Source organism: Gracilinanus agilis, chromosome 2, assembly GCF_016433145.1.
Source record: "Gracilinanus agilis isolate LMUSP501 chromosome 2, AgileGrace, whole genome shotgun sequence".
In the NCBI taxonomy this organism is placed as follows: Eukaryota; Metazoa; Chordata; class Mammalia; order Didelphimorphia; family Didelphidae; genus Gracilinanus; species Gracilinanus agilis.
Genome location: NC_058131.1, coordinates 491,556,865 through 491,566,186, shown reverse-complemented (window position 1 = coordinate 491,566,186; position 9,322 = coordinate 491,556,865). Strand labels below are relative to the sequence as shown.

Below are 9,322 nucleotides of genomic sequence, written 5' to 3'. Positions count from 1 at the left end.
TCAGAAATGCTGGAGGGAAGTGGGAAATTGGGATCCTAAGACATTGTCGGAGTTGTGAACGGATCCAATCATTCTGAATGATTTAGAACTATTCACAAAAAAATACAAAAGTATGTATACTCTTTGACCCAGAAATACAACTACTAGGTGCATCTCATATATATACACATGTGTATGTGTGTGTGTGTGTATACATACATACATACAAACATATATATATATATATATATATATATATATATATATATATATATATATGAGAGAGAGAGAGAGAGTGCTACTGGTGCTCATTTTTAAGTTTCCATAGGGTCTTCCTACCTATGGTGGGCAGCCATCAGCTCTCCAAGATATAAAAGGAGCAAGCATTTATTTTCACTGTCCCCACTGAGTACCTTGAGCAGTAAGTACCCTTGCTAGCTCTCTGGGATGCTCCAATATGTAGCCATCTTCCCAGATAATAGATGCTGCACAGGAAGACAGTAATGCTCACCAACCAGTGGGCTACACAGAACTTACAGGAGCTGCTCCCACATATCCCATACCAATGGGCAACTCTTTCTCTCAGAAACCTAAAGAGAAAGAGAGAATGTCCAGTGGCCTGTTCTTATGAGCATGGCCTCCCAAATGTTCAGCCAGATCATCTCAAGAAAGCACTGAATCTAGCCTGAACAGAGGGAGCTTCTGTTCTTGATAAGATTTTGCTTCTGGACAGTGGACAGATGAAAGATGGGTCAGTAGATTTAATATATTCACTTCATCTTTCAAAGATATCAAAGCCCATTCTTACTATTCCTGCTCAGGTTCCCTAGATTGCTGTAAGATTTAAATTAATGTCCCAAACTACAAGTATTATATTTTATAAAGTTGATTAATAATCACTTGAAGTAAAGGGAATAAAAACCTAATTATCTAAAAAAAATCCCTAAATCTATCTGCCTCAGAGGATAGCATCTTCTGCTAGGTCAAAGCGTTCACCTACTCTTCTATTCTCACTATCTAATAATATACCCACTATCTATCTACCTATCTACCCAAGTTAATCAACCATGTGTTCTCTCACCTCTGACAAAAAATCCTCTTCAGCCACAATCACAAGAAGAGAGAGAAAGAGGCAGGGCTACACAAAACTTATATCCTCTCTATGTTAGCATATAATGCAAAAAGGAACATGGGATGCTGGGAATTGCAGTTCTAGGGTTCAAATTATAATTACACATTGCCCAGGAACCTCTTCTTGTCCAGGATGGTGTTGCAAATAAATTAGGTAAAGTTCCCCAATAATTTATCATTGTGTTCTCCAGCTGACTCCCAAGGGAAAGATCATACCTCTTTAAGGTATCTTGGTTTTATTTTCTGGAGATGCTAGGAGTCAGAGAGGTCTTAACTCTTCCAGGCAGAACTTCTTAGCTGGGACAAGGCTGGAGCTATGGGGCTGGGGTGGGGTGTACCCACATCAAAAGAGGTATTCAGCTGAATATCCTCATTACAGATTGGCTAGTGCACCTTTAGGCTCAGCATTTTCACAGGAGCTGGACTCTACAAGAAAAGCCAATTGAGGGTCTCAGAGATGCGGGATGGCAGATTCAAGGTCCTCAGCTTCTTCTTTAAGTTTGTGATTTCCTTGTCTGCATTCTATAAATCCTTCTGAGTTGATTTCAGTTCCTCCTAAGGTTTATCAAGCTCAGAGAGTGCCTTTTGCAGCTCATTTCCAGAAGAAAGCAAATCTTTCCTCAGCTTATCTTCCAGTTTCTCAGAGGCTTTCCAAGCCTCTTTGAGATTTTCATATTTTATTGTCTATTGTATATGCATATTGTATATGCATATTGTGTATCATAAGAAGGGAAATTATATATATATATACATATATATATATATATATATGGTGTGGTCACCAGGAGTCAATTAGATCTAGAATGATTCCATAATTAAAATAGATCCAAGTCAGGATGGCTTTTATGGAAGTTTATTTACAATTAGGAAGGTTGAAGGTAGGGAAAGAGAGAAAGAAAAACTCTGGTCTGGACCAGCAGAGGTCCGGACCGGGTAAGAATTAAAGGATGAATTAAACCAGGCTACTAGCTACAAGGCCTTAGCAATTAGAGAGGTAAAGAAGCCTCCTTGAGGTAGAGACTCTAGAAATGCCAAGGTAGGCAAAAGGAAGTCAGCCTAACTTACCCAACTGACAATTTAGAGGGGAAGCCTCCTGAGGTCTCAGCAGAGATCCTTTAGCACCAAGTTCAAAGCAGCAATTGCCTCAACAGGAAGTTACCATCAAACTTGAAGGATAGCATCTTCTGTCACTTCCTGGACCCACTTCTAATTCCAGTGGACAAATGGCAGCCTCAACACTGTTTTGCCCAAAGGGCAGTCCCTGTTCTTGATTTGTTACTTATTGTCACGTGTGGGTAACTCATCTTCCCTCCCCACTAAGAGAGGTGGGGATGACATTATCTCTGGTGGCTAGAGTTTTAACTATGAATGGGGGGTGAGCTAATTCCATTTACACAGTATCTGATATACAATATACAACCAGTTGTCCCATTGTTGTCACAAAAGGTTCTTACCCCTTCCCAAATTGACAACTCAGTCAGTCCCCATAGCTCCATACCAAGGGGACAAATTTTATTAAGGAAAGGAGCCTTTATGATGGAGTGGCCTCAACAGGTTTTCAAGAATAGTTTTTATCTTGCTTGGATTTATCTTTTTTGCAGACTCAAGAAAGGAGTTTATTGTTTATGCAGCCTTGTCATAACCAAGGGAGAAACAACTTTACTCATGATTCCATGCTCCCTCTGTCAGAGAGTGGAAACCACAATGCAAAATGAGATACTAACAATATGCTAAACATAGCAACCTATCTGCTTGGAAACCCACATAGTTCCCCCCCTTCCCATAACACAAGGCCCAGAACTGGACTGAAGGTAAAGCATCCATCTTCTGGAACTGTTTCATGCTGGATAGGCTTACAGGATCAGGGAAGGACATGGAATCCTGTACTACTTGGTGGAGCAGGGATTAACATACAACTTCTGGGAATGGAAAGAAGCAGTATCAGTGTCCAATAGTTGGAAGTCTACTCCTTGCTCAATAACTAGCATTTTTAATTGAAACAGGGAAAGTTGAGAGGCAACAAATTTAACAAGGCAATTAAACATATAGGAGGGTGGGTGGGCAGAGGGATGACAAATAGTAAAAGGAGTAATTGTAAGAGTAAAAAGGATATGGGATAAAGAACCATCTTTATTATTCATAAATATTGTGGAAACTCTCTTCCATTTCTCCAGTCATGTAGATCCAGATGCAACAGGAGGAATTGATGATTGCATATACTCCTATTTCCTTCAGCAGGCAATAATCTAGGGCTTTATGGTTGTCTAAGCCAGGTCTTAGACAAATTTGTAAAGGAGTTCAGAGATTTCTGGAGATTTTGAATGGGTGATGTAGACTCCTGGGCAATGATTTCAGGGGTCTTTATAATAATAATAAGAGAGGACTGGTGGCAAGCACACCCCAGGGTGCAACCATATTAATATCCACTCCCATGCTTACTAGAATGAGAACAAGGCCTCTCTCATGTAGGGGATATTTAGAACCAGAGCAGCCATGGGTAGATTTGTGGATAGAAATTGTGTCATCAACAAAGTATATCAGGATGCAGGATCATTAAGGTATATATTATTGAGGTAAGGGGTAGGATAAGATGACCTTGGTAGAATTACAAAGAAAGAGATAACCAGGGTGTATGCAAGTGTTAACATGGGTGAGGGCATAACACAAGTCAGTGTGGGCAGAGATTTGGGAGTTACTCCTGTCCCATGGACCAACTTAGAATGGTGTTATGATGATAATAACAGATAATTTGGAGAAGCAGATAAATGTGTCAAGGCCAGTAAACCTTCAACTCACAGACACTAATCGACAGGCTTCAGTGAGAAAGGAGGAGATTAGACACTCCTGCATCTCAAACGCCTCCCCCCTAAGCAGTTGATGCTTCAGTTGGAAAATGGAGACTGGCTAAGATTCTTCTGGTAAGTTTCTGTTATGGCTGAACCCCAATGATGTTCCCTTTCTTTAATTTATATTTCTCACAGGTCTGATAGAGGAATAAGTAGAAGCTAGCTATCTAACTGTTGAGGACTGAGATAAATGATATTCTTAAAACTGGCAGCTGATAGGATTCAAACTAGATGACCAGACTTGAGTTGTGAGTATTCCCCCAAATAATTTCCAGGCACAGATTTTGAAGGTAAAGCTTATATTAAGAAGTAAAAAGGAAAACTATAGGAGTTAATGAAGGTATTTGGTTAAGGAAAGGTGACCCTGATCTATTAGGTTGAAGCTGCCCTTCCCCCCACAGGAGGGGGTGAAGGCACCTAACTGAACTGGCTCTCTTGTTAGATAATTTATATATCTAATTCACCAAATCACTAAATAATTATTATATTGATATTGATAAGGATTGATTCTAACAAACAGGCTAACTCCTGTGTAGAAACCACACTGGCTTATGCCACAATGGCCACTCAGGTGAACCCCCAAGTCAGGAGCAGTAAGCAGTGAGTCTGCTCACCTCAACTCCCACAAAGCAACTGTCAACTCTTCTCAACTGCCCCCTCACCCAAAGTTCTCCAGGGGCGTCCCCTGGAATTCTGGGTGAGGCTGTCCCTGTATCTTTGCAGGGATTCCATGCATCCATCTCTACATAACAATGGGGGTGGCCTATCATGCACTTGGGTAAGATGTGTGGCTGCCTGGCTAAGGAAAGTGTCTGGCTAAACATGGTGTGTGCAGTAAAGTTGTAACCAGCTGGTTCTAGACAAGTCCTTCAGGATGGACTCTGCAGCTGTAAGATTATCTGAGGCCATGGCAAAGAGGAAGATGGAGACAGTTGGAGCCAAGCTGAAGAGCAGTGACTATTTGGAAGCAAGAGATGTGGGTTCTTGTACCAATGGGTTTAACTGCTAGAGGTCTCAGAAAAATGGAATGAGATTGGTTAGTCAGATAGGGCCAATGGGAAGTATTAGTGAAAGGGATTCCCAAGGATAGAAGAGATTGAAGTTGGGGGTTGTCATACCCAACAGTTGGTAAATTTATTTCCATGGGCAGGGGCCCTAGAGAGCTGGAAAGTTTCATTTTGGGCCTGTTGCAGAATTCCAATGATCTTAAGGGATGCAAATAAGAGAAGAGGGAATCAAATGTGCTTCATGCTTAGCTGAGAGAAAGGAAACAGTTAATCTTGTAAATATCATATAGTAAGATTCTGGTTTTTAATTCACTCTACTGTCCATTTCCATTTTATTGGTGAGTTCATTCCATTCACTTTCAGAATTATGATGAATACAAGACGAGGTATGGGGAACCCCAATCCAATTCTGAATGAGGGCGGGGTTCATGCAAGCCTTCCTTGAGGTCAGTCAACTTCACAGGGGGTGGTCTGGCTCCAAGATGGAGGCAGCCAGACCAAACTGTGGTTCCCTTTCCCTTGTTATCTCTCAGGCACTCTGGAATGCTATCTGACTAATGAATGGCTTCTTTATTCATAATTCAGGGATTGAGGAAAGGGGTGAAGGGCAGAGGGATTTTTGGGGTGCCCTCTTCTCTATTTATATAGTGTCTATCACACAGGTGGGAACCTTTGGGGTTCCTGTTCCTAAGAGTCTCCCTTCGCCTCTTCTCCTTCAGTTTCTATTTCCTATTTCTATCCTTTTCTATAATTGCAAGTCAAATCAGAAAGGGTCTCTCAGAAAGGTTGAGTAATGGGAGTAGGAGCATAAGAGATCACTCCCAAAATGGAGTCCAAACTCTTAGCTAACTCTATGGTTGAAGTCTTGCTGGGTGAGATGTAATTGAATCTTTGACCAGGGAATCAGGGTTACAATGTCCAAAGGAAGATCCTCAGGAAGCCCACAGGACTGGAATCGAGCTGAGATGTCATCTTTCTCCCTCTCTCAGACCTCCACCAGAAGTCCTCCCCTTTTCCTTTCCTCCTCTGGAGAATTACCCAGAATTCCCTTTGTCTCAACTGTCACCAACTGTCAGCCACTCCTTCTCTGGCTCGTTTTGTCCCCTCCCCCTTGCACAAATCTCATCCTTACAAACCTGGGAGACTGAAAAAAATAGCCTCAGGGCAAAAACCTTTCTGAAGCTCAGTCCACAGAGATCCTGCCCTCCTCACTCAGACTTCTGGCTGGGAAAAGAAGGAATAACGAACAAAGCAATGGCCACCCAAGAAATACAATCTAATGAACACCAAAAAGAGCAAGAGAGAGGCATTGAACCTTGGTAATTTTTATTGAGAAAAAATCCAGACTACAGAGAAAACAGTAGAGGATGCCAAACAAGCAAATATATGCAAACTTTCAAAAAATAATGGAAATTGGTCACAAGATCTCCAAGAAATTAGGCTGGAATTTGAGAACCATGTTAAAAAGATAGAAGAAACTTGGCAAGAAAAATGGGAAATAGTTCAAAAAGAAAATAACAGTTCATTTTTCCCCTTTAGATCCTGCTCTATTCCCTTTCACTCTGTTCCTCCTCATTAATATTTTGCTTTTTATCACTGCCCCTACTTCCCTCTCCCTCTAATTACCTCCCCTTTCCCTTGTCTTATTCTATACTACTTCTCTGTAGGGGAAGATATAATTCTATATCCCAATAATTATATTTGTTTTTTCCCTCTCTGAGCTAGTTAAAATGAGAATCAAGTTTAAGCACTGCCCATCACCATCCTTATCCTCCCCTCTCTATAATGATTTTTCGCACCTCTTCATGTTATATAATTTACCTAAGTCTATCTCTCCCTTCCTTTTTCTCCCAGTGCAATCCTCTCTTTTATTTCTTGATTTTTTTTACATATCATATCATACATATATACATGTTGTTTCATATCATCACATTTATATACATATCACATCATCACATATCTTATATATCATATCATCATAATCAGCTTATTTCCCCACCCTCTTTCTAAGTATATTCTATATTCTCTACTACAAAGAGGAATTTTTGAGAATTACAGATATCCTCTTTCCATGTAGAAATATAAACATTTTGACCTTAATGAGTCTTATTTTCTCTTTCTTATTTCCTTTTTAAGGTTTCTCTTGGGTCTCATGTTTGGACTTCAGTTGTTTTTTGTTTAGATCTGCCTTATTCCTCAGGAATGCTTGGGAATCTTCTATCTTATTGAACATTCCTTTTTCCCCCTGAAAGAATATATTCATTTTTGCTGTGTAGGTCACTCTGGATTGTAAACCTAGATTTTTAATCTTCCTGAATATCATATTCCATGCCTTCTGATCCTTTAATGTAGAAGCCACTAGGTCCTGTGTGATCCTGATTGTACTCCTTGGTATTTGAATTCTCTTTGGCTGCTTGCAGGATTTTCTCCTTGGCTTGGTGGCTATTGAATTTAGGTATTGTATTCCTGAAAGTTGTCATTAGAGGATTTCTTTATGGAGATGATTTGGAAATTATTTCAATTTCAATTTTATTTTCTTGTTCAAGTATATCTGGGTGGTTTTCTTTGATAATTTCTTGTACTATGATGTCCAAAGTTTTTTCATAATCATGGCTTTCAGGTAGTCCAATAATTTTCAAATTATCTCTTCTTGATATATTTTACAGATTAGTTTTTTCCAATAATATATTTCATGTGTTCCTCTGTTTTTTTCTCATTTCTTTAATTCTGCTTTATTGGTTCTCTATTTCTCACAAAATAATTAGTTTCTATTTGGTCAATTCTGATTTTTAAGCCCTGATTTTTCTCTGTAAGTTTTTGGTTCTCCTTTTACAATTGGACTATTTCTTCTTTTGACTCTCTCATTTCTCTTCCTCAGTTTTCTTCTGCTTCTCAATTGGTTTTAAAGTCTTTTTTGAGCTCTTCCAGAATCTGTGTCCAATCTCTATATATTTCTACTTTGTGTGTGCTTTTTTTGCTTTCATTATCCCCTTCTGTGTCTGTACCTTGCTCTTTGTCTCCATAAAAAGTCTTTAGATTTATGTGCTTTTTTATTGTTTGCTCATTTTTTAATTGCTTTTTGTAAGTAGGCAAGTCCTGCCCCCCATTTATTTGGGGAGAGGAGAGACAGGTGAAAGATGGTTCTAGAATAAGATGAGTTTCCTGTTTTTTAAAACAAAATCATTTTTGGAGCAGCTGATCCTGTTCTGGACTCAGATTACATCTTAAACCTCAATGGGTTTTCAAGAATACATTTTTTGACTTGCTTGGTTGTCAAAGAAAGTTTTAATTCTTTGAGCAACTATAGCCCCCTTGCCATAAACAAAGAACAAACTCAATTTTACCTTGTTCCCCCTCCCAGGGAGTGAAAACTGTAATGCAAACAGGATGCTAATGGTATTTTCCTTACCCTGGGTGACTCTAGGCCATTTCTTGGCTACTTCTGTGTAGGCTTCAAGGAGGGAAGGACCTGTTTCACTGTGCCTATGATGATTGGTCTGGCCTTTGTTCTAGAACTTCCCTCTCCAGGGTTGTTCACATCCTCATAGCAACCCATCCATTTGGCAACCCATATCACCATGTCTGACTGGCCTGCAACTCTATGTTAGATCAGCTATTCCACCTCTGGACTTTGGCTCTGGATCAGGATCTCAAGCTATTTTATGGTCTTCATTTTGTTCCTCAGATGGAAAGTTTCCTTTTTCATATTTTTAATCTCATCTTTCTGCTGCTCCAAGTATTTAATCTGCTTCCTAAAGGTTAAACAACATTTCTGACTTCTTCAGGGTCTTTTGCAGTGACCTTATAGTGACATTTCACACATTTAGTTCTTTTATAAAGAGTTAGTAATAGTTTGGAAAATTTTCTTCTCTTTTACCTTCAATTATAGGTAGGTTATAGTCTTATTTACTTCATTTTAAGGACCTTGGATCTTTTAAAAGAAGAGCTCATAGATAATGGATCTTTTTCCAACATAGATCCAACCCTGCAGACATGTAGAACTTGGAGTAGTGTCAAATCATTTAATGAGGCATACCAGATGGAAGGTGTGTTCTCAGAGGATGGGGGCAACATTTTGAAAGTGGTCCAAGAAGTCCCACCAGAAGGTGCAGAGCACACAGATTGGCATCTAGGCCAGACATCTCCATGCCTGGATCTTATCAGGACCCTGAGACCTGAAATGAAAAAGTTCTGGGGGCAGAGGAGCAGACCAAACCTGCAACATCCAGTAAAACAGAAGACTGATTGAGCATGCAATAGAAGCTTCCAGTCTTTTCAAGTTTGGCTCCTTCAGAGTCAGTTTTGGAAGCTAAGCAGAAGTGACACAAGAGGAACAAGAAATGAGATCTAAATGCCAAG

General features: G+C 39.7%; 1 pseudogene; it reads right to left on the bottom strand.

Moving 5' to 3' along the window:
- Nucleotides 1–1,209: 1,209 nt before the first annotated feature.
- On the bottom strand, nucleotides 1,210–9,092 carry LOC123234019 (annotated as a pseudogene).
- Between the last annotated feature and the right edge of the window lie 230 nt (nucleotides 9,093–9,322).